The sequence below is a fragment of the Anser anser genome (assembly GCF_964211835.1).
Source record: "Anser anser genome assembly, chromosome: Z".
In the NCBI taxonomy this organism is placed as follows: Eukaryota; Metazoa; Chordata; class Aves; order Anseriformes; family Anatidae; genus Anser; species Anser anser.
Window position 1 is genome coordinate 70678255 of NC_139723.1, and position 24948 is coordinate 70703202.

At 38.8% G+C, this 24948-nt stretch overlaps 1 long non-coding RNA gene across 2 annotated transcripts; it reads left to right on the forward strand.

Annotated features, from left to right (window-relative positions):
• The first annotated feature begins 12220 nt into the window (after positions 1-12220).
• On the forward strand, positions 12221-18581 carry LOC310889868. Of its 2 annotated transcripts, none has more exons than XR_014576858.1 (4): positions 12221-12676; positions 14661-14786; positions 15172-15235; positions 16102-18581. It is a non-coding gene; the product is annotated as an uncharacterized lncRNA (long non-coding RNA). The 2 variants fall into 2 exon arrangements; XR_014576859.1 differs by lacking the exon at positions 12221-12676 and adding an exon at positions 13768-14373.
• The last annotated feature ends 6367 nt before the right edge of the window (positions 18582-24948 follow it).

Genomic DNA, 24948 nt, shown 5'->3' on the forward strand with positions numbered 1-24948 from the left:
ATAATTTGGAGATAGGGAAAACCATCATGTACATTCATAAATCTAAACTTCTGCATATGCAAGAAGTGTGAAATGAAAGTGAAAACAAATCAATTCAGCCCAGTCAAAACCACAAAATTTAGTTTAAAAAATGTAAAACAATAATTTTAAATTTACAAATAAACTTTCACTCAGAAGAGCCCCTCTATGAAAGACACTTTGGTGAGTGGTAGGTCTAGCAGAGGAGTAGGTCACCTAGAGTAGGTCACCAATACATAGCACATTTACAAGTGCTTTGCTTGTTATGTGTCATCCACAGGGAGCTTTTCGGATCAGTAGGTGTTAGGAACCGCATATCCAGATATACAACATAGGAAACACCATTTGATTCTCAAAAGAAAAGGTGTTTCTGGACCTACACAAACACAAAGTTAAAACTGAGATATTAGAAAGTAAAAAGTGCCACAGTGTGGACCCTGCTTTTACTACCAAGTTTTAATTCAGAGGATAACTGTTATATTCCTTTAAAATTGTAGTCTAATGGTATATAAGATTTAAAATATTATTTAATTATTACTATATTTTCACACTGCCTCACACTCAAGAACACCTATAAATATATGGAAAGTTTTTAAGGCTTGAGACGTAGCTTTGGATCCTGGGTAAATAACTATGACAAAGTAAGAACAAATAGATGTTCTCATATTAGATTAGTTTTGTTTTATGAAAGGTAGGATGTGTTTAATGCCATATTTTACTTATGAATATTAAGTTTGTTAACTTTCCTACCAAGTTTCATTACATTATGAAGTTGACTTAATTTATAAGGGATTTTTCAATTTTGGTTTATTCCTTCTATTCAGTAATGCTACACAGCTTTATCATGCCAGGACTAGGCTTAAAATAGACAAGGAGAAAAGGCTTCAGCCATTTTAAAGAGCACAATTGACAGGTGTGCTGACCTCTTGACTGCATATGTTACAGCTATAGGTAGTTCAAATGGTGTCAGGTGGGGTTACACAGGGCAGAGCAATGTCTGCTTTACTATCACAAGTATAAAAGATAGTTAGTCATGTTATGCCATAAACAGCCTGAGGTAAGAAAGGCTCGTAGAGTTCCCATCAGAAATTAAGTCCTTGCCAGGAGGTAGGATTCCAGTCCATCTGTCCATGAGAGCATCTCAAACAGAATAAAAAAGCTTTATAAAATATTATCCAGAGAGATAAAAGGCAAATAATACAATTTATTTATGGTCTGGGGCCAGAGATGAGAACAAAAGATGTTTGTTTTCTATGATGAATGAAAAGTGCTGTTACATAATCTATTTCCAGAGCTAGGGGTTAGATTTTCTAAAATGCATTTTTTCTGTAAGCTTTATTTACTCATAGACAGACACGCATAAGCACAAAACATTTATCTTTGACATATGCAGCTCATAGCTCTCAAAATTGTATCCCAAAGGTTCACTTGGTCACCACTTCCTTTTTCTTTTTTTTCCTTTGTCCCTACTTTAAGTTATTAATAAGATATAAGATGGTGGACAACCTTGTGGTTATCAAGACCAAAGATGACTTTATGTAAAAAAAAAAAAAGCAATGTGAAATATTTAATACTCAGTAACAAACACCTAAGAAAAAAATGTTAATCCCAAGGGGCACTTGGATTTCAGACAGCCACCATGAAGGAGTAAGCCACATCCTATGGGCTAAGTAGTCAACTACCTGCTATACAGTCACTCTTCTATGTACATGAATGAGTTGCTGTGCTGGGTCTGGCTGGGATGTAGTTAACTTTCCCTGCAGCAGCCCATACAGCGTTGTGCCCTGCACTTGTAGCTAGAAGAGCACTGGTATCACACTGGTGTTTTCTCTATTGCTGAGCTGTGCTGGCACAGCACCAAGACTGCCTCCAACCACCCCAAGAGCCAGCAGGCTGAAGGTAGGCACGAGATGGGAAGGGGTCATCACTAGGGCAGCTGACCTAAACCGACTGAAGGGATATTCCATACATCATATGTGTGACATCATATGTCACACTCAGCAATAAAAGTTGGGGGGGTGGGGGTGGGGCTCTTGTTATTGAAAATGTCTGTCCCCCCGAACAACCGCTATGCGTACTGGGGCCCTGTTTACTGGGACATGGCCGAACATTGATCACTGATGGGAAGTAGGGTAATTTATTTTTTCTCTCTCTGTGCTTCCATGCAGCACTTTTTCCCTTCTTCCTTTTCCCTTTAATTAGGTTATCCTTAACTCATAAGTGGTTTTTTTGTTTGTTTGTTTTTTCTTCCCAGCATACTTTCTTCTTCCCCTCTTCTTCTAGAGGGGGAGTGAGGGAGTTGTTGTGGTAGAGTTCATCTGCACAGCAAGGTAAAAACCAGCACAGCTGCTTGAATTACTCTTAATAGAAACTCAATTTGTGCAAGGGCCAAATACATTGATTGAGTAGAACTGAGTTATCGAACTCAAAGTTATTTAATTTCCAAGAAGCTAACTGTCCTCAGTTCCAGTAGAATTTCCATTCCCACTATCAGTTGTGTTGCCTTTATAATGTGAGGAAAACACACATTTTTGTAATGAAGGGGAAATACATATTTATTATAATTTTGTTCCATATGGATTATTCTATTGTTCAACATGGAAAAAAAAAATAAAAAAACACAATAAAACCTTTGTCCTAGAAAACAAAGTGTTTTTTTCCTTAACACATTCAGAATCAAAATGTTCTGGAAATGCAACATTATGATCATTGAGCAAAAAACAGTAAGTATCTTAGAAGCATGTGGTAAGTTTTGAAAACACCTTAGGCTCTTCATTTCTTAAGCTTTACTAAAAGCAGAAAGAACTTTTAAAAGGATGGGTAGAATTGAGTTTTTAAGGTATTTATATTCCTAAGAGTGTGAATAAGTACCTAAAAAAATTTTCAATAATATTGTTATATCCTCTTCAAACAGTGATGTCAAAATAGTTCAAAAAATTCTAACCTCTAAAGAATTATTTTAAAATCAGACATTAAGTGTCTGAATCACTAAACTATTTTGGAAAATATTTCGCTTTATTTCTTGCGGCAGCGATTGGCTTCAGGGCAGACATGTTTTGCAGTGGAGCGGGGAATCGAGGAGTGCACGGGGTTCCCTTCATTGAGACCACTTGAGGCAGCCAATGCCAGGGTGGCTGACAAAGCTTGGGCGGAGCCAGGAGTGCCCCTCCTCTGTTGTACAATGTCAGCCCCTAGGGAGCATGAGTGACCAGGAGCACGCTGAACAGGGTGGGCAGAGTGTGGCACATTAGTCAGGGCATGGTGTGGCAGTTTGCATGGCAGTGCGCACAGACAGGGAGGTTGGGAGGCAGACCAATCTCTACCCTCTATTCTTGGAGCAGCACAAAGTGGCTTCCAGTGAGGCAAAAAGGGCATCCACCCACCTCACCTGCTGGACTGAGACTGCCAGGGGCCACAACCTCCCCTGGCAGACACCTCTACCCAGACAATTCTCTCAGGGACTGGAAGAGCCACCCAGACCATCCACTGCAGCACTGCATCCACTCCAACATCTGGAGGTCCCTTTAGGGCCCGAAGGCAGAGTTAGGTGTCGTGGGTGCAAATGTGACCCGATAGATGCCCTCTCTGAGCAAGTTGCCAGGTTGTGAGAGGAGCTCAGGAGGCTGCAATTCAGGAATCCGAGCAAGAGTTCGTTGCATAGTATCATGCGCTGGCACGGGCTGAGCAACAGCCTTGCCTTAAATCCTTGCAATGGGGTGGTGAAATGCTTTACAAATGGAAACCAGCAGAATTGACTGATTGCAAGACAAGGGTGGCTCAACCCTCATATCTGCTCAGAGCAGAATGAAGAATCTCCCCCTTGCCCCTGAAGTGCCCCTGTGCAACAGATATGATGCTCTGGAGCTCAAAAAAAGGAGAGTATGTCAACAGCAATGATGGTAATGATTAAGACCCAGGAAAGAGCAACTGTAAAAAGGTAGACCAGCATACCAATTATTTAAGAACCAGTTCCACAAAATAAGCACGGAGGGTGTTGATAATTGGAGATTCCTCTCTGAGAGGCACTGAGGTGGTCATTTGCCATCCAGACAATCTCTTGAGAGAGGTTTGCTGCCTGCCTGGAGCCCGTATTTCTGACATCATAAAGAGGCTACAGAGCTTGGTCAAGCCAGAGGACTATCACCCATTTCACTCTTTCACATAAGGACAACTGAGGCGATGACAAGGAGACTCAGAAACATCAAAAAGGGACTTTATGGAAAGTTGCTGAAGGGATCAGGAGCACAAGTACTGTTCTCCTCAATCGTCCCAGTCAGAGACTGGGACCCGCAGAGGAGGTGGCGTATGGATCAGGTACATGATTGGATGCGTAGCTGGTGCCATGAAGGTTTCAGGTTCTATGGTCCCAGATGTGCTTTAGTGAGACTGGGCATGCTGACATGGGATGGGGCATGCCTGACCAAGTGGGGCAATAGCATTTTGGGCAGCAAATTGGCCACTCATTAGCAGGGCTTTAAACTAGATTCAACGGGGGAAGGGGATGTACCTATAAGTGACACAAAAGAACCCTTGAATGCCAATACTTTAAAAAACAGCAAGAAAACATCTGTGAATTGTCCCATAGGAGTTAGGAAGGACTATTCTAAAAAGGTGACGCTCCCATAGCCCAGCTGAAGTGCCTTTACACCAATGCATGCAGCATGGGAAACGAGCAGGAGGAGCTGGAAGCCACGGTGCAATTAGAAAACTATGATCTAATAGCTGTCATGGAAACATGGTGGGATGAATCACACAGGTGGAACACTGGAATAGAGGGCTACAAGCTTTACAGGAGAAACAGGTAGGGAAGTAAGGTTGGGGGTGTTGCCCTCTATGTTAAGAAATTGATAGATTGTGAAAAGTTCTCTCCAAAATACAGCCAAGAGCAGGTTGAGAGCCTGTGGGTGAAAATTAAGGATCGGACCAACAAAGGACATCTCGTGGTTGGGGTCTAGTAAGGCCACCCAGTCAACAAAAGCCTGTTTATGAGGCATTCTTGCTCCAATTACAGAAAGCATTGCGCTCACAGGCCCTCATCCTGATGGGGGATTTCAACCGCACAGATGTTTGCTGGGAGAGCCATGTGGCAGGCAGTAAGCAATCCAGGAGAATCCTGGAGTCCATTGAGGACAATTTCCTTGTCCACATATTAGACAAACCAACCAGAGGAGAAGGGTTACTGGACCTGATGCTCACCAATGCAGAAGAGCTCATTAAAGAAGTTAAGACTGGAGGAAGCCTAGGTTGCAGTGACCATGCTCTGTTTGAGTTTGTGATCGCGAGGGATATGGGACTGGCTAAGAGCAAAGTCAGACCCCTGAACTTCCGAAGAGAAAACTTCAAGCTATTTAAAGACCTAGTAGATGAGATCCCCTGGACAACTGTCCTTAGGGACAAAGGATCTTATTATAGCTGGCAACTCTTTAAGGATTTTTTTTATTGTTATTTTTTTGAGTGGAAGAGCTCTCCGTTCCCCTATGTAATAAACAGCAAGCAGGGAAGGTAGGAAACCGGCATGGTTAAATAAGGATCTGCTGGTCAAATTAGGCAAAAGAAAGAAACACACAGATGATGGAAACAGGGCCATGTGCCATGGGAAGAGTACAGAAATGCTGTCTGGATGTGCAGGGATGGTATCAGGAAAGCCAAGGAACTGACAGAACTGAACGTGGCGAGGGATGCAAAGAAAAACAAGAAGGGTTCTACAGGTACATTGGCCACAAAAGACAGACTAGGGAGAGTGTAGCACCTCTGACCAATGAAGACAGAGAAATGGTAACAACAGATGTGGAGAAGGCAGAGATGCTAACAAGGGTAAATCATACCTGGTCAATCTGGTGGCCTTCTATGATGAAGTGACTGCATTAGTTAATAAGGGGAGACTAACGATGTCATCTACTTGGACTTCTGTGAAGCCTTTGACACAGTCCCACATGACATCCTAATTTCTATATTGGAAAGATATGGATTTGAAAGGTGGACTGCCCAGTGGATAAGAAATTACCTTGATGGTCGCAGCCAGAGGATAGTGATCAATGGCTCTATATCCAGGTGGAGACCGGTGATGAGCGGTGTCCTTCAGGGATCAGTCTTGGGACTGGTGTTTCTCAATATCTTCACCAATGACATAGAGAATGGGATTGAACACACCCTCAGTAAGTTTCCAGATGACACCAAGCGGGGTGGTGTGGTGGATACCAAAGAAGGAAGAGATGCCATACAAAGGGACTTGGACAGGTTGGAGAAGTGGGCCCATGTGAACCTAATGAGTTTCAACAAGTCCAAGTGCAAGATGCTGCACCTGGGTGGGGGCAATCCCAGTTACGAGTACAGTCTGGGAGAAGAACTCATTGAGAGAAGCCCTATGGAGAAGGACTTGGGGGCTCTGGTAGACTAAAGACTTGACATGAGCCAGCAGTGCGTGCTTGCAGCCCAGAAGGCCAACTGCATCCTGGGCTGCACAAAAAAGGTGTGACCAGCAGGTTGAGAGAGGTGATTGTCCCCCTCTACTCTTTCCTTGTGAGGCCCCACCTGGAGTACTGCTTCCAGGTTTGGGGCCTCCAGCAGCAGAAGGATGTGGACATGTTAGAGGGAGTCCAGAGGAGGGCTACAAGGATGATCAGAGGGCTGAAGGACCTCTCCTATGAAGAGACGTTGAGAGAGCTGGGGATGTTCAGCCTGAAGAAGAGAAGGCTCCCTGGAGACCTCATTGAGGCCTTTTAATACTTAAAAGATTTTTATAAAAAGGTTAGAGAAGGACTGCTTATTCGTGTAGATAATGATAGGAGGAATGGTGTTAAACTAAAGTTTAACAGTGTTAACAGTGTTAAAGTGTTAAATTAAAGTTTTTAGTTTAAAGCCATTCCGCCTTGTCCTGTCACTACAATCCCTGATGAAAAGTCCCTCTCCAGCTTTCTTGTAGGCCCCCTTTAGGTACTGTGAGGCCACTTCAAGGTCTCCCTGGAGCCTTCTCTTCTTCAGGGTGAACAACCACAACTGTCTCAGCCTGTCTTTACAGGAGAGGTGCTCTAGCCCCTCGATCATTTTTGTGGCCCTCCTGTAGACTTGTGCTAATACTTCCATGTCCTGCTTGTGTTGGGGGACCCAGAGTTGAATGCAGGACTCCAGGTGGGGTCTCACGAGAGCATAATAGAACGGGAGAATCACCTCCATCACCCTGCTGGCCATGCTGTTTTTCATGCAGCCCAGGATATGGTTAGCTTTCTGGCCTGCAAGTGCACATTGCTGGCTCATGCTGAACTTCTCATCAAGCAACACTTCCAGGTCCTTCTCCTCAGGGCTGCTTTCAATCCATTCTCCACCCAGCCTGTATTTGTGTTTGGGATTGCCCTGACCCAGGTGTAGGACCTTGCACTTATCCTTGTTGAACCTCGTAATTTTGCACAGGCTCACCTGTCAAGCCTGTCTAGGTCCCTCTGGATGGCATCCCTTCCCTCCAGTGTGCTGACTGCACAAGACAGCTTTGCATCATCGTCATACTTGCTGAGCGTACACTCAATTTCACTGTCAGTGTCACTGACAAAGATGTTGAACAGTGCTGGTTCCAATGCTGACCCCTGAGGAAAACCACTTCTTTCTAATCTCCACCTAGAGACAAAGATATTACGGGGGACAGTGAGGATATCATGGGAGACATAAATAGATTTATGACAACTCTCCTAGAGAAATATATTTGGCTATAATTAATATACTTTCAGAGATATTTTAAAATTTTGTAAGAGTCATCGTTTCTCACCATATATTCTTAAATTACTTTCTGAAACAAGATGCCATTTTTCTTAATCTCTTCTTGTGATCCTCTTAAAACATTACACTAAAACAGCTGACTGGAATATTCCTTATGTGCTTTTAGGTTAATCATGAATTAAGAATCTTCTACCTGGCTGAGAGAAAGCGCTAGATATTCTAATTCCTTGAAGAATAATCTTCTGTGTATAATAGCTTTTTACTAGAACAAGCCAATCCAGAACTCACATTCTAACACAATATTAAGAAATGATTATTTTGGTCGTCAATGTTCAGATTAAAATATCACAAAATATTGTAGAAATTTTGCCTGGAGTCTTAATTTATGTTGTCACTATAGGTGTACAGGAGCTTTTAGATGAAAGGTAACATTGGAAAGGTTTTACTCAGGTAGAAGAGGAATCCAGTGGAACAGAAGGAACCAGAAATAACTGAGGAAATACTGGAATTTAGAGTCTGATTATTTTTTGTTAGGAAGGTCACAAGTCAGGAGCACTTTAAGGAGAACTAAATGTAAGATGGAGGCAGTGATATTTTGGAAGATAATCCCAAAAGACAAAGAGCAAGGAAAAAAGATAACTTATTCAAAACTGAAATAAAACATGACACTCACTACACTTTCTGCACTGCAACCTACAAGAATATATAATAATTTTAATGAAAATTGAATGTAGCAGTCACTTTCTCTTGGAGACGTTAATTATATTGCTATTAGAGTGAACACTGAATGAGCAAGAAACTTTCATTACAACCCATTGCTGCCATAGAAGCCTGCTATTGATCCATCACTGCCTTCATAATGCAATGATAATGGTTATTGTGTGATAACACCTAAGATGATACACGGCAGTCATACTTTCAGGGTGTCAAAGAACACATATGTATTTATGGCTGGGTTATTGTTCTCGAAGCACAGGAGGAAGAGGATTAAAGAAGAACTTAAGAATTTTAAAATTAATTTTTGAAATGGTGCATACATCTGTGCAAGGTAGACAAGAGAAACTCAAGCAGTATTTGCAAAAGGGAAACTACCAGACTAACATGATTCAGAAAGTCTTTTGAATGTGACTGCCTAGTAAAATCCTAGCCATGTGCAGTAAAGTAATAATTCAGCTACGAGTTAGTGGTAAGATTTGTACTTGCATTCTACTATTAGACACTAATTGGGCTTTTCAGCTATAGGTAGGTGGCTACCAGGATGGAAGCGTCTCCTTTCTTTCTATGCATGCAGGTCTCCAGTGAGCCCTCAGGTAGCTTGTCCAGGTTGGCTCCTCTGCACCCTGGTCTGCTCCCTCATCACTCCTGGACTCTGTTTTCACATTCACTGTCCATTTGAACAGCAGTTCTTGTTTTAAGAAGGGCTTACATATAAGGGGTTAGAGGACAATCTAGACATACTGTATTGTGTATAGTCCATCTCTTTTGTATACGAGAGAGAAAGAGTTCAGTGAATCTTTTTTCCTAATCATTAGCTGTGGTGGTTTTACCGTGCTAGGCAGCTGAACACCACAACCGCTCTCTCACTCCCCCTCCTTAGATGAGGAGGGGAAGAAGTAAAGGAAAGAACACGGGTTGAGATAAGGATAATTTAATTAAAAGGAAAAAAAAGAAATATTAAGGAAAGATTATTATTAATTAAACAATTTACCTAAAGGGAAAAAAAGGGAAAGGGGAAAAGGGAGGGGGAGAGGGAAAAAAAACAGAACAAAACGAAACAAGTAAAGGCTATGTGGAAGTGCAGAGGAAATAAATCACTCTCTACTTCCCACAAACGAGCGATGCTTGACCACGTCCTTGAAGCAGGGCCTCAACGCATGTAGCCGGTGTTTGGGAGTTTGGGAGGACAGATGTTTTCACAACGAGAGCCCACCCCTCCCCTCTTCTTCCTCTTTCCACCTTTTATTGCTGAGTGTGACATCATATGGTACGGAATATCCCTTTAGTTGGTTTAGGTCAGCTGCCCTGGTGATGTTTCTTTCTCCCTTCCCCCCCCCCCCCCCCCCCCCCCCCAGAGGGTTAGAGAGAGTCGTGATGCTGTGCCAGCACTGCTCAGCAGCAGACACAACACTGGTGTGATACCACTGCTGTTCTAGCTACAAGTGCAGAGCACAGCACTGTATGGGCTGCTGCAGGGAAAGTTAGCATCTCAGCCAGACCCAGTACATTAGGTAAAAAAAAATCATAATCCCCAGTTAACATCCTGCCAGGGACCATGCCAGGGAAGCAAGGCTATTTCCATTTTACATAGTAATGGAGCATGAAGTGGTGCAGTGATTACTCCTGTATCTCCACTATCCAACTTGTGTTTATACCATTTCCATTCTGTGTGGTCAGTTCCTCCCATGCCCTCAAGATCCAACTCCCTTGAACATCCAATACTGCTTTTCAATACACTACAGATTTCATTAGAAAATAAGGTTAATTTCTCTTCTGCATCCAATATGATTAGTAAGCAGAAGGTACTGCATACTTACTCTATAGAGAAAAGTAAAACTAAGAACCTGACCTCTTATGCTTATAAAACATGACAAATAATATTTTCTAGGAAACCATTAACTCTCAGCCACATTCAAGTGTAAGAAATCATATTTTGTCTGTCTAGTCTACTTGTAAATGCTTATGTTGATATATAGAGAGGTTGTTATATACTTTTGCTGAGCTGTTGCAGAGAGCTGCCGTGCATTATAAAGTAGTCTTCACATCTTGCGAAGGGATGCCTACATTTCCAAGAGCAGAAAGGGTCACTTGAGGTAAGTTTGTGTAACAGCTGGGGATTAGAAAGAATTTTGTTCGGAAAGCTTCTTTCTAAATATATTTTTGTGGTCAAAAAGATAACATAAATGTAAATCACTGTCACCACTGTAGAGAAAAGATGGACATACACTACTAGCATAACAACTGACACACTGGAAAGAGAAAGAATTCCAGTTATTAAGATAGTTGAGTAGAAAGATACAAATTCTAATGTAATAATTATATCTACATCTATTTTTATCTAAAATCTGTATGCAATCCCCCACTAGAAATCTTTCCCCTTTATTCTTAAGAAGCTGAAAAACATTTTTAGATGAAGTTTCATCTTTTATTAAATTTTAAAAGATAAATTCTCAGGTGGAACAGCTATAGGTCCTTCTTTCATCACTACTTGATTATTGTGTGTGAAGGCAATATATGCTAGACAATGCAAATTTTACTTTTAGAAGAAATTAGTGTCTTCTGCAATGTATTTCCGAGTGATTAACACTTACGTATGCATTGTCTATTTAGAAATTTCAACTAAGCAAGATACTAACTAATCTTCTTGAGCTCAATCTACAATTACCCTTTAACTGTGAAACCTTCTTAGGAAAACACATTATCAATTAGAAGAAGTGATAGCAAGATGGCAAAGCATACAGTGTTCATGACTCTCTAATCCAAGTGTAGAAAACAATCTAAAATCCATGATCAAAGGGTGAGTGGATCACTTACCTGATTCTGCATTCACCAAGCCATACTTTAACTAGCTTGGTGACGTAGTTGGATTTTTTTTTCTTTTTCCTATTTAAGTGCTCCTAACCTCTCAAATATAAGAGCAGCCTCAATATACAATAATAAATTACCCCATGACAAAAAGGACTGCACATGCAATCTATAAATACTGAAGACACATAGCTAAGACATACTAAATAGACAGTGTTCCATTTACTTTGAGATGCTAGCTTGATTTTGCAATATTAGCTTTTAAGAAAAAGAACCAATGAAAACTTTACAGTAGTTCTAAACTGAGCAAATATAATATCAGGGCAGGACCTGCAAAATTTGAATCCTTATGACTCCATTTGGGACCTTAGTCTGTTCAGCTGCCATTTAAATTTTATAACATATAAATTCCCAATGCATTTAAGATTCTGCCAGTAAAATTTCATTCTCAGCTCAAGTACATCTTCTGGGAATCTGTGGAACCATTTGAGTCTTGATGCTATCAGGCAGCTTGACACTTGAATTTTGAGATTCTTGAAATAGGTACCCATCCAACTATTTACAGTGTTCTCAAACACAGTCCAGCAATTGATGTAGAACAACTTTATGGAATCAAACATCACAGGAAGCAATAAGATGGAGTCAATTTCTATTTCTGTCCAATGCGTTTACCTCAGAGGTATAGATGAGCCTCATTTCTTTTCTGTTGGCTGATGTACATTCGGGTTTTGAAGTTAGTTATTGTCCTTGTTCTCAAAACTGAGATATAAGATATTTCGAGGTGAACCGGTTCCAGAAGATTGCCCTTAGAATATTCAATGAATATTCTAAGACAGGTCTCTCAATCTCCCCTGACTTAGAAACTTCACTTCATAGAAAACCCTCAAATCTTTAGCACCTTTTTCTGGGTCCCCCAGATATATGTTCAGGCACAAGGAACAGATGTTCCCATTTTTTTTCTTTTGACTGCTGAATGTTTAATTATTTAATAAAGTTTGACTCAAAGGCAGCGAGAGCAGACCTTATATTCCTGGTGTGTATACCCTGTCTCATGGTTACAGTTTTCTTGTGGTAAATGTCTCCAGTATAGGAAAGGGAAGACATACTCACTTGTCTTTGAAACTTCATGGTGGATATCTTGTCTTTGATGTCTAGGGAAAACAAAAACAAAGAAAAGAAAAAGAAGAGGAAAAAAGAAAAAGAAGAGGAAAAGAAGAGGAAGGGGAAGAGAGGGGGAGGGGAAGGGAAGGGAAAGGGAGGGGGAAGGGAGGGGGAAGGGAAGGGAAAGCGAAGGGAAAGGGAAGGGAAAAGACATAAATCTCACTGGCTTGCCTTAAGCAGCTGACTTCAGATTAGAGAATTCAGCTGTGAGTCTCTCCGGCCTGGACAACTAGCAAAACTGAAGAGCAATATGGTGCCCTCAGAGCAGGTACTCTCAGTTAGAATGTCTAAGGCACTTGTGGATTTTCCCTGCAACTGCCTAAGAGCTCTCAAAATCGGTCTCCTTCAGTCCCTAAACTTTCTGTGACTTCCACTTCCTACTCACCCACTGTGTATTTTTTTCCTAGTAGCTCTTTCTATTTGTGGAAAATATTCCCCTTCCCTTCCCTTCCCTTCCCTTCCCTTCAATACAGTGTTTTGTAATATAATGCAATTTTGTTATTTTAAGGCTCCTTGCAAGGTATTATTTACAATCCTACTTGTTAGGTTACTTGGTTATAAAGCCCTCTTAAAATTCTGCTGTTACATAAAAGTGTTTTACAATGGAAAACAGGTTAACTCAGCACTAATAAGACAGCTGAAGCTAAGGCAGCATCTCCATTTAAGGCACCATAGCCTCATTAGAATAATATTTAATTAGAATTAGGTTATTTTTATTTTTCTCTACTGCACCAAACCCCTCTGAAATGTCAGTAGTACTGAATCTCTAGTGAATATTTGTGTAGCTCCACGGAAAGCAGAGCTACACCTGAAAATATCAAATGATGTTATGGTCTATCATGTTTATAACCTTCTTAATTGACAAAAATTGTTTCTATTGGGTTTGATAATGTAAACATGACACGGATTTCTAATTTTATAGTAAATTCTTGTACCAATGGTCTTTAGTGTGCTTTTTTTTTTTTTTTAACTTAACCATTCTGATTTAGTTAGATAGTAATTGCATACTTTTGATTCAGCCTGATTTCATTGTTCTTTTAGGCATATCATGAACCTCTGAATGCTCAGTTTCCCAGGCTGAAACCAAAGGGCTTACAATGACATTAAAAGATTTTATTCTGAATAGATGAAAAAGATATTTCTTAAATTAGGGGATCACTTTCAATCCCGTGGGAGTTTCTTTTTGAAACTCATATGAGAAGGAGAAAAAATGTTAATTGAATCTTCTCATTTACACCTTCCATCTGTTTTCATTCCAGCTGCATCTGCTTAGATACTTGAGATGCAGGTCAAGCTAACACTTAATGGGTCTCAGCTGACTACTGTCATAATTTAATAAAATTGCTACAAGTAGAACTGGAAAGACTTTATACCTTTATATAAAGTTTTTATACCTTTATACCTTTTTATAAAGTTTTAAAGCTATTTTTCTTGGTTTTCCATTTATCAGAATAAGAGGAGAGGAATTTGATAATTTTCTTCTACAGGGATTTTATTCTCTTTCTTTGAAGCTGTATAGCACTGTGGTCATTTTATTCAATAGTGATTCTTATAGAGATTTTGCTATTTTTCATGTTTTGTTGTTTTGTTTTCTTCCCTGTCTGACATTTCTTTTCTTTCTTTTTTTTTTTTTAAATCTCAAAATATATTTTTATCTTTTACATGAATTTTTTTGCAGTCTTAGGATCCATCTGAAGATATATGATGGGATCAATTTATTTTTTTAACATCTGCCTTTTCAAAACTAACTTTCTTTTCAATGCTTTGATTTAATGTTTAACTGCAATAGTCTAATGATGCAAGAGAAACATTTTTTATACTTAGTATAGAATACTTCCTCCCTTTTAAATCCTCCTCTTTTTTTTTTAAAAAAAAAGCTTTCTGCTTTGTATCCCCTGCATTATATTGCTATCACTTATAAGAAGAAGAAATAACTTGTAGTTTCTTAAAGAAGAAAATTCAGAAGTAAGATTTACTTTATCCAACTTCAGCCACTTAACTGCTAGTTTTGTTGATTCCCTCTTTAACAGATAGATACCTCTGGAAAGTAACTCGTTCCACCTATGTTGGATGATAATACTAAGATAAAATGTTTGTTTATGCATCTGTATGTAATTATATTATACCAACTAATTCAGTCTGGGAGTATTAGCATTGTGTTGTCCAACATGAAGTTGGCATGGCTTGCTCTCTAACTCTTGCTTGCTGTGTTGAGACTTAAGCTGATGAAAATTTCATTACCTTTGTTGGAGGGAATTTTGCTCCACAAAGCAATGGGGAGTTCTTTCAGACCACAAAGAAAGTCTGGTGTTAGCAACAGAAGCAGAAACCGAAAGAGAGACAGAGGCCATAGAGAAGTCAACAGAGAGGCCAGTGAGGTAAGTGCTACCAGGTGTATGCATAGCGAAGAATAATGATGGCTGGTTTTAGTGCATTTATCAAATTAGGCCTTTAGGTGTGCAAAAACGGAAAAGTGTGCATGTCTCAAACAGCTTAATATGTGTACAGAGCATCCTTAATCACTGGGACTCTGATTTTTTAAAGTGAATAAGACCATAGAGAATCTAGGCATGGAATTACACTAAAGTTAATAAACTAGTCAATTTATTTATTTTTTTTTTTTTTATCAAAAGTTGGTAATATGGGGGAAAAAAGGGGCAGTGGTGTGGTGAAATCGTAAAGATTAAGGTTGAAGTCAAGATTACAGGGAGCAGGCAAATGAAGCTTTTGACAGAATTGCAAATGAGGTTACTTCTCTTGCAGTCATGTTGGAGACATATAGCTGGATGGTTTGGAAATTACAAGCCCTGACTAAGATAGAAAAAAGGTAATGATGTAGAATTATTAAAAATGTCAAATGAGATGTAGTGTTGAGTATCATCAGCATTAGAGTAGAAGCTAAGGTTTACAGTGTAATAGCATAGAAAAGATCAGTAATGAGTGCCACGGAATCCCTGTGTAATAATTCAGTTCCTTTCCTCCATATAGATTTCTCTGAAGCCAAGTTCTCAAGCTTCATCTGGCAATAATGACTATTCTCTATATTTAATATCGTGAGACCACATCCTTTAGTTGTCTGTATTCCTTATTATTCTAAGTGTTTTAGGCAGATGCCCATCTAAACAAATGAATTTTGAAATTTCTTTGCATCACTATGATGTTTAGTTCATTGTGCTTAAGTAGTTACAATCTTAAACGCATAATTTAAAGCCATAGACAAGAGTTTGATACTGACTTAATATAAAAGATTAGAATGATGATTGGGGAGATCATCAAGTCATGCTTTAAAGGCAAATAAGGCTTTGAAAAGATTAGGTGTTTTGCTTCAGAAACATTTTGAAAGCTAGTAGTTGAACTACCAGCACAGCACAATCCCCAGATTTGAAAAGGAGATACACTCTGGTCACAGCTCAAAGACTGGATGTTCTTAACATTATTTATATAAATGAAAAAGACATTCCTGTGAAACTGTGACATTCTTTGAATGCTTCTGTTGTCTGATACGGTGCAGTTTGATTTGCTATATACCCCAAAGAGGGAAGTGAGTAATGAAGGCAAGCTAGATTGAAAGTATATGAGGACACACTTAGTATGGAGTATTTTTGGAGGGAAAGACAAAGACAGGGTAAGAGTAGAAACAGAAACCATGAGATATTCTTTCTGATTACTAACAATTGCCTCCTTTGCCTTTAGGCTACCATGAGGAGACGTGCCAGCCTTCAGGGTTTACATAAACGCTTCAGAGTGCCTATCTTTCTACATAGATGAAACTTTGCTTTAGTTTATTGAACTATAGTTTTTGAATGACTGATGGAGAAAGAGCTAAGGACTGACAAGACTTGGCAGAAGTTTCCTGCTACAGTAATCCTGACATTACTTGTATTTAGTTAGGTCACTCTCAGAAATCTTTATTCTTACCAGGTATATCAATGCTGAATGCAAAGTGCCTCTTAAACTAGCTGCCCTTTTTGCCCTTTATAACTGTCGTCTTTAAAAGGTGCCAAAGAACAGAGAAAAACTAGGGGGTTAAACTAATTCAAAGTGGAATTCTGAGATTCACAGACATGCTCATATTTAATGTGATGTATGTTTTACATATTGAGACTTTATCAATTTGTATGCTGAATGGGAGTCACAAAGATATTCTTTTGGACTACTAAAAACATGCTACCAAAGCAGCACTCCATTAATATCTTGCAGAGACTTTGAAACAATTTTCTCAGTATTTTCAAATGTTGTAATGCATTCATACAACTTCTTTCAAGTGGTATTTGTTATCTGAAAAAGCTAAATGTGTCTTAAATATCGATTGTTCCTGATAGGAATAATCAGAGCTATCAACATTTTGAAATTGAAATAGTTAGCTTCTTACTAAGCATCAGCTTCTCACACCTTCAAGATAAATACAGAATTTGATCATTGATGATTTGCACAGGTGGAAATTATTCCTAACAGCTTTCATAACCAGGATATATCTAGTAGGGTTTGGACATCTAGTTAGAAGAAAAGGAAACTAGCCATTCCAGAGCTGACATTCTGGAATCAGGGCAAAAATTAATATTTATTAACAAAAAATTATGAAATATACTTTTGTGGCTGATTTTCATCTTCAACTTCCATGCAGATGTACCAGAACAACACAGAAAGCTATTTCTACCCGAGTTTTTGTCAGGGTAAAGGCTGGTTTTTACCACCTTCCTACTTGTTTTCATTGACTAATTAGTCAGTGGTGCTGAATCTAGCTGGAGGCCTGCAGGTAGTGGTGTCGCCCAGGGTCAGTACTGGGTCCAGTGCTATTCGACCTACTCATCGATGACCTGGATGAAGGGACAGAGTGCACCCTCAGCAACTTTGTGGATCCTACAAAGCTTGGCAGAGCGGCTGACACACCAGAGGCCTCTGCAGCCATTCAGAGGGACCTGGACAGGCTTGGAGAGCTGGGCGAAGAGAAACCTGATGAGGTTCAAAAAGGGCAAGAGTAGGGTCCTGCACCAGGGAAGGAACAACCCCATGCATCAGTACAGGTTGGGGGCTGACCTGCTAGAGAGCAGCTCTGCAGAGGGGGACCTGGGGGTCGTGGTGGACAACATGTTAACCATGAGCCAGCAGTGTGTCCTTGTGGCCAAGAAGGCCGATGGGATCCTAGCCTGCACCAGGAGGAGTGTGGGCAGCAGGTGGAGAGAGGTGATCCTCCCCTTACCAGGTGAGGCCACACCTAGAATATTGTGTGCAGTTCTGGGCTCCTCAGTACAAAAGGGCCGTAGAATTTCTAGAGAGGGTCCAGCATAGAGCCACAGAGATGATTAAGGGATCGGAGCATCTGTCTTATGAGGAAAGACTAAGCAAGAAGCACCTGTTTAGCCTTGAGAAGAGGAGATTGAGAGGGGATCTTATCAATTTCTACAAATACCTGAATGGAAAATAGGGTCAAACTCTTCTCAGTGGTGGCCAGTGATAGAACAATGGGTAATGGGTATAAACTGAACCACAGAAGGTTTCATTGCCGTGTGAGGAAGAACTTTACAGTTTGGGTTACAGAGCACTGGAACGGGCTGTCCAGAGAGGTTGTGGAATCTCCTTCTTTGGAGATATTCAAAACCCTCCTGGATACTCCTGTGTAACAAGTTCTAGGTGACCCTGCTTGAACAGAGGCATTGGAGTAGATGGTCTCCGGAGGTCCCTTGCAACCTCAACCATTCTGTGATTCTGTGTGATTCATAAGGGGATTGAATCATGTGTATGTAGATAACTACATCAAATTTTATGAAATTAAACTAATTAATCATCATTGTTTTCATCAATCTTCTTTTAATTTGTCTTGCATTTTTTTCAGCATCCTGTGGTGTATGAATATCAAACATCTGCAACACTGTTAACTGGTAAACTAAATGTATTGATATGATGGTGTATATGTACTGTTTGCTAAAATCAAATGAACTCTTCGTTTTGAAATCTCCCTGCCATACAACCCTTTTATTTGTCTTGGAATAAAATCATATTGTCATATTATTTCATTTCTGTCATATATTCTTACTAATACCATTACGGCCTGACTGTATTCTCATAAGCCAAGCAGATATAAATTGCATAAGGATTTTGAAATGTGAACTCCTCCAATGGTCTTATGGAGACAGTTTTTTGTTTGTTTGTTGTTGTTTTTTTTTTTTTTTTGGGGGGGGGGGCGGAAAGGAGGGGGACTGAGCTTCCTCTGACAAAGAATTAATATTGTTAACACTGAAGAAGTCCTTCCTAACACTTTGACTCGTGTTGGTGGGGGTGCCACTCTCCCAAGAAGATCTGCTAGACCTTCATATGGTCAGAAAATGATGCTCTATAACTTACTTGATTGTTTCATTCGTGTGATGTGGAAAACAGTCTTGTTGTACTGCTTGGATTTTAGTTTAGGAAACTATTTTTGCAGTGCTCTCAGTGGCTTAGTTTTGCAGTTTGAAAAGAAGCTTTTCCTATTCCCTGTCTTTTAACACAAATAAACAGGAATAAAGAAATATTCTTTGAAACCCAAAATAAGGTGTATCTGTACAAGAACCAACGTTCTTTGAATACCATCTGCTTGCAGTGAACCAAATAAATTCTCAAAGGGAATAATCTACGAGAAAGCATGTTTTTAATTTGTCTACACCTTTTGAAAATCATATCCAGTTATTGGAGATGTGTTTATATATAAATACATGAACCACAGATTTTATGCATTTTATATAGAGACAGTATAGGTATTGCCTGAAAAATTATAGCTGATTACTTTGGAGTCCTCTTTTTTTTTTTTTTTTTTTTTTTTTTAAGATAAACAGGGAAGAAAAGTGAATGCAAAATCACATGTAGCAGAATGATGTCTGAGGCATTTTTATTGACAAAAAAATAAGATTGGATATTGCTTGAAAATATAGCTTTCTTTCTACTCATTTATGACGACACAATATCCCTTTTTCTTTTTTTTAGACTGTTCAGCAATTATTATTAAAAAAAAAAATAGAAAAAAATCATTTGGGAACCCTGAAAAGCTTTGAGGCTTTGCGTCTCCTTGATATGTTTAACCTGTTGCAAAGAACCTGCATAGAATTAATCTTTGCCCTTTTTTTCCCAATTTTTCCTAAGTTTTTAACTTCTTGTCTTGCAACTGCTGGCTACCAAAATGCTGAGCACAGCACTTGCTGAGAACCAATAAAAAGTCAAAGACTTGATGTCAGGCTCTCTTAGACTTATTTAATCACTATGAGTGGAAAGGAAGACGGATTTTGATTAAGACCAGCTAAACCGATCAATAAAGTCCTTGAACTTGTATAAGTCACTACTGGCTACTTTCAATAATGGTGATGGTCTATACTCAGGAGGAAATATCCTTACATTAGTACCTTACCATATAATACATACATGTGGGTGACCACTGAACATATGTATATGCTCCTGTAAGGGAGTGTATTATAATTAACGTTTTACTTCTGTTATCATTCAGAGGTATGACTCCAGTTAATTTATTTTCCTTTGAATCTGTGAGAAAGCTGAATTCTGAAATGATATTCTGGTAGCTATAAACAGAAAAGGACACTATATGTATAGAGAGCAGTGTGACAACTTTCCAATGTACAATTTTCACTAATTCTGTTCTTGATATACTAGGCCAAGTTCAAAAAGAGGAGAAGGTCAGGGTGGAAGTGCACTACTTCAGGATCCTGAAGATCCATTGGATGAGAGACTTAAACAAACAAGAAATTACTTTCATTGATTAAATGTAGATTGAATTAGTAGGAAAAAATGACAAGCCCTGCTAAGGTTGTGTCCCCTAGTCATTGTTTAACTCAGCGTGACAGATTCAATCTGCTCAGCCCAAAAGAAGGCCAAAGATGTCACTCATGGACTCTGCACAATGCTAGAGCCGTAGAAGAGCAAAATCGAAAAGTTGCACTTTATCAACTCACAGCCTGGAGCCACTGTTCTCATTTGGGCTGTGTTAGCAGAACAATGAGCTACAGCAGGCGCAAGACCGTACCGCATAATTATAGGTATCCCACAGGCAAAGCTCTTGTTGCTTTTAAGACTTGACAGAATGTGTCTTGTAGGCATGACCTAGCAGATGGGGGACTTTTTCTTTCATCTTTTCCAAAAAGCCACCTCGGAGAAACATATAAAGAATCCTGATAAGGGATATATTTTCTCCTAAAGGGGTAGGTTGATTACTATAAGCTGCTCTTCTTTTTCATTCACCTTAAAAATAATTGCTGGTTACCTTAGTTGAAAGAAGTCAAGTACAGCAACAGAAGCAGGGATAGACCTTTTGCTCTATCCTGCTAATTTGTGTCACCTACTGCACTGCCTTATGTATTGATGGTAGAAAAAATGAAGCAGAAAATTAAGTCTGAAAGGCGTTTTTGTCCTGCTGTCACTTTGTACAACATTTAGTTCAGTTGACATGACACTGTGCCTTTTGTTACATAAAACTGTCACATTGTCCCCTTCTGGTTAGCCACAGTTGCTGGCCAAATCAATAATGTCTGTCAAAACTGTCAAATAACGAATACAGTCTAAAAATATCTGTTATAATAGATAATAATTTTAATAGACATTAAAAAATAAAACATTTTTTTCAATAACAATATAAGCAAAGAAATTAGATAAATTTAACTATTAGCTCAGAAAAACTGAACAAGGATTTTTGTAAATATATTGTCACTACTGGACATTTTAAGTATTTCAAAACAGGTTTTGAAAGCTATCTTTGTTGTTTTGACATGTTACTAGCCTGTGAAAACTTTATGACTACTGAAGGACAGAAAAAAAAAGTATGTTTATTGTGTTTTAATGTGTTTTATTAGATTTGTTAGTTACAATTGTATTTTTTTGTTTCTTTGTTTGTTTTTTTCTAGGCAAAACATAAAATGCAGGCAGGCTTAAAGAGAAAAAAAAAACTATGGAAAAAATAACAAAATTGATTGTCTTTTCCTCTAATGCTTGGACGCCTCAATGTGATAGAGAAACTTAAAACAAAGGGTATTTAGATTTTAAAATCATACCTAATATCTTATGATGAGATATCTTTTTAACTTCTATCATTTCAGACTGAAATTCTCCAGACACTTTTCTCTTTATAGTTTCTTACTAGAAGCTCTGGTAAACATGCAGTTTACTGAGAACATTGAAGAAAGTGGTAGTGTCCCAAAAGGACAGTGTCTGTACAAAAGACACTGCAGTGCTGGCCTGTGAAACTGGCCTCCTGGCTGGACACTGTGCAATGACATGTAGAAAAATTTACCTACTGTTCTCCTAGTCATAACAATAAATGTTATTTATATTCATCTATCTTTTTTTTTTATTATTATTATTTTTAGTAGATGTTTTTAAGAGTGTCATTTTGACTTCAGCCTCACAAAACATTGTGGTTACTGCAGTTATTTCCAGATTATTTCTGGAAGGTCCAACAGGAAATAAAGTACTGGTGTAAATGTTCCCAGTCATGTCCTGTTTTATAAAGAGGAAGAGAAAACATAGTTTTTCAAGCTTGCCTTGCCTTGCCTTGCCTTCTCTTTTCTGCCTTGGCAAAGACATCTCTTACCATTTCTCATTTTCCAGATAGGAACTTTATGCCTTCTATGTTTTCACAAATGTGATTTCAGCCCCCTCCTACCAACTGATCAGTTTTACTCAGTCAGGTGAAGTCATTAGTGCTTTTTATAGCTCATTTAAGCACTTAAGAGTTGAAAGGGAAAGGAAAATTAGGAAGATTAGGAAAAAGAAACATCCACTGTATCCAGGCACCAATAATTTATTAAAGCAAACTGAAACTTATTTGAAGACATAGACCCTCCTGGGCTTATATGTAGAAACAATTGGGGAAATTAATTTTCCTCTTTTTCAGCTCTCTGTAGATTTTGATCTTCATATGTTTCTCTCTCTTGAAATGAAAATACTGAAATTGTGCTGGGATGAAGACCAGAAAAGTACCTAAGGAGTTCTGGGGAGAAAAATTACATGGCAGGCCTTCTTTCTTTTTCTGACAATGCACTATACTCATGTGTTGTACATGAGAAAGAGATATGGTAGTAACAGATTGAATATCTGGGAACTTCAGACACATTCAGGTGATTTGAACAGACTTTCCTATTTAGTCTTCCAATCCCAAGGAAATAAAACTAAAATAATAATAACAAAAATCACAAATTTATAGCCTCAATATTTTTTATATTTTAAAAATATAAGCATTAAAACGGGAGCTTTTAAAGGAATATCAAGGTTATCTAGCTAGGAACAACTGATTCCTGTTATTTTGTTTTGTGGAGGTTTCAATTCGAACCCAAATTTGTTTTATGATCCCAAATAGCTGTACGTTTGCTGATAGCATGTTCTAGTAGAGGAGTGGTTAAGGGGAATATCATTTTTTTTTCATAAACTTCAACATGTTGAGGTACCTCTGAGCAGCAATCCTGCCCTCCTACTCACCAAAAACTCCACTTAATTTGGTGCCATTCACAAAACCTGCTTCCCATCATCCCAGCTGACAATAAAAATATTAAAAAGTATTGGGCCCCTCAGCTCAAAGGAATGCAACTTTAAGCAGTTTCTAGGTAGTATGTTAAATGTTGGGCTCAGTCCTTGGTTCCTGACAGTCAAGCCAGTTTTCAGCCATTTTTTTCAAGCTAGTTTGTAGTCCACCATTCACTTTAGATCTCCTCTGGTTGGCTACCAGAATGCAATGGTATACAGTGTTAAAAGGCTTCTTAAAGACAAGAGTCTTCCTCTGCCCTACTCCATGGAGCTAATCATTTCATTATTAGAAGGCAATCAGTTTCACTAAACGTACCTTGGTAACTCTATGTTAGCTGTTCTCAAACACTTTCCCTTTCACTTGAATTTCAGTGAAAATTTGACTCTGTATGTGGAAAAATATTTTGCTATGAGGGCAGTCAAACACTAGAAGAGGGGCTCATAGAGGTGATGGAAGCTCCAAAGTCTGGTATTCAAAACTCAGCAATACGTTGCCATGGGTAAACTTGATTTAGCTGTCCTTTGCTTTCACAGAATTATAGGGGTTGGAAGGGACCTCATGAGATCATCAGGTCCAACCCCCCTGCCAAAACAGGTTCCCTCGAGCAGGTTGCCCAGGTAGGCATCCAGATGGGCCTTGAATATCTCCAGAGAAGGAGACTCCACAACCTCCCTGGGCAGCCTGTTCCAGTACTGGAATGAGGATGGGGGATGAAGGACTTTGAGGACTTTGAGGACTGGGATGAAGTGGAGAGAAGTCCCAAGGTGCCTTCCAGCCTAGGTGCTTCTGGGGTGGTGTGGGGGTCATATATTCTCATATATACTCATGTGCCTGGAAATTTCTTCCAAGAGAATTTCCTCCATAGTTTGATCAGTCCAAGAGACTGAGGTGAAAACGAAAAGTCTGTAGTACCCTGGATTCTTTTTCCTGCCTTTTTAGTCAAGAAATCAATGTTTATTCAGGTGGTAAATCTATGCTAACTAATGAGAAAAAAAAATATCTCCGTAACTTTTTTTTTTTTAATTATTAATTTGGACAGGTGGTGTATTGATGGTAAAAAGATGGTATTTAAACCATTGCAAGTGGGTACACTGTTACTAAAGACACAATAAAAGAACTCAATAAATAGCTACATAGTTTTAAAGTGGCCTTATAGTTTATTTTATAATACTTTTTTTGAAACAACTTCCTTTTTACAAGTTCTAAATGATTCTTACAGTCAGATACATAATATAAACAAAAGACTGGAACAGGAATCTGTTATGGATTTTAATGTAAGAAAAACCCATTCATATACAATGACTGTTTTCTGAAAGGTTAAATCAGAATTAAACTGGTTATGAATATTTTTTCATAATTATTTCCTATGAAGTTGTTTGCAGTTTCTTGAACAGACTGCTTTGTTCAAACAATAATAATAAAAAATAAACTTTTGTGATGAGCAACCTGTAAAGTTCAATGTCATGGATACCATGATCTTTTATGACACTAATGAAATGCAATGAAGGGGACTGCCATCTGAATTCTAGACGCAAAAATCACATGCTGCCTTTTTATGATTTTTTCTATATCTTCTTGTACTCTCAAGCCCAGAACTGTACAAGCTTCCTTCAGTGTTACACTCCTATGTGCTTTTTCTTCCCCTTCCCCTTCCCCTTCCCCTTTCCCTTCCCCTTCCCCGTCCTGTAGTGTGTTTACCTTGTCTTTTAGATGAAAAACACAGAATTTATTCATATTTTCTCAAGGCAGTGAAAAGTCAGAATTCAAATTCTTGTGCATTATTTTATGCTATTTTCCTGTGCAACAACTATTTAATTATTTTAAAGTATTCTGCATTTTATATATATTTTGAAAAAGACAGTTTATACTAGCACAGGTGATGACTACCATGAAAAATTCCACAAGAAAGTGACAATCTTTTTTTTTTTTTTTTACCTGATTTGGTGTAGAATTTCATTGCATAGTATTACGGCATATTTGCAAACATATTCCCAGTAATGTGATAGAAAAAAAAAAAAAAGGAAAAGAAAAAAAAAAAGGCATAT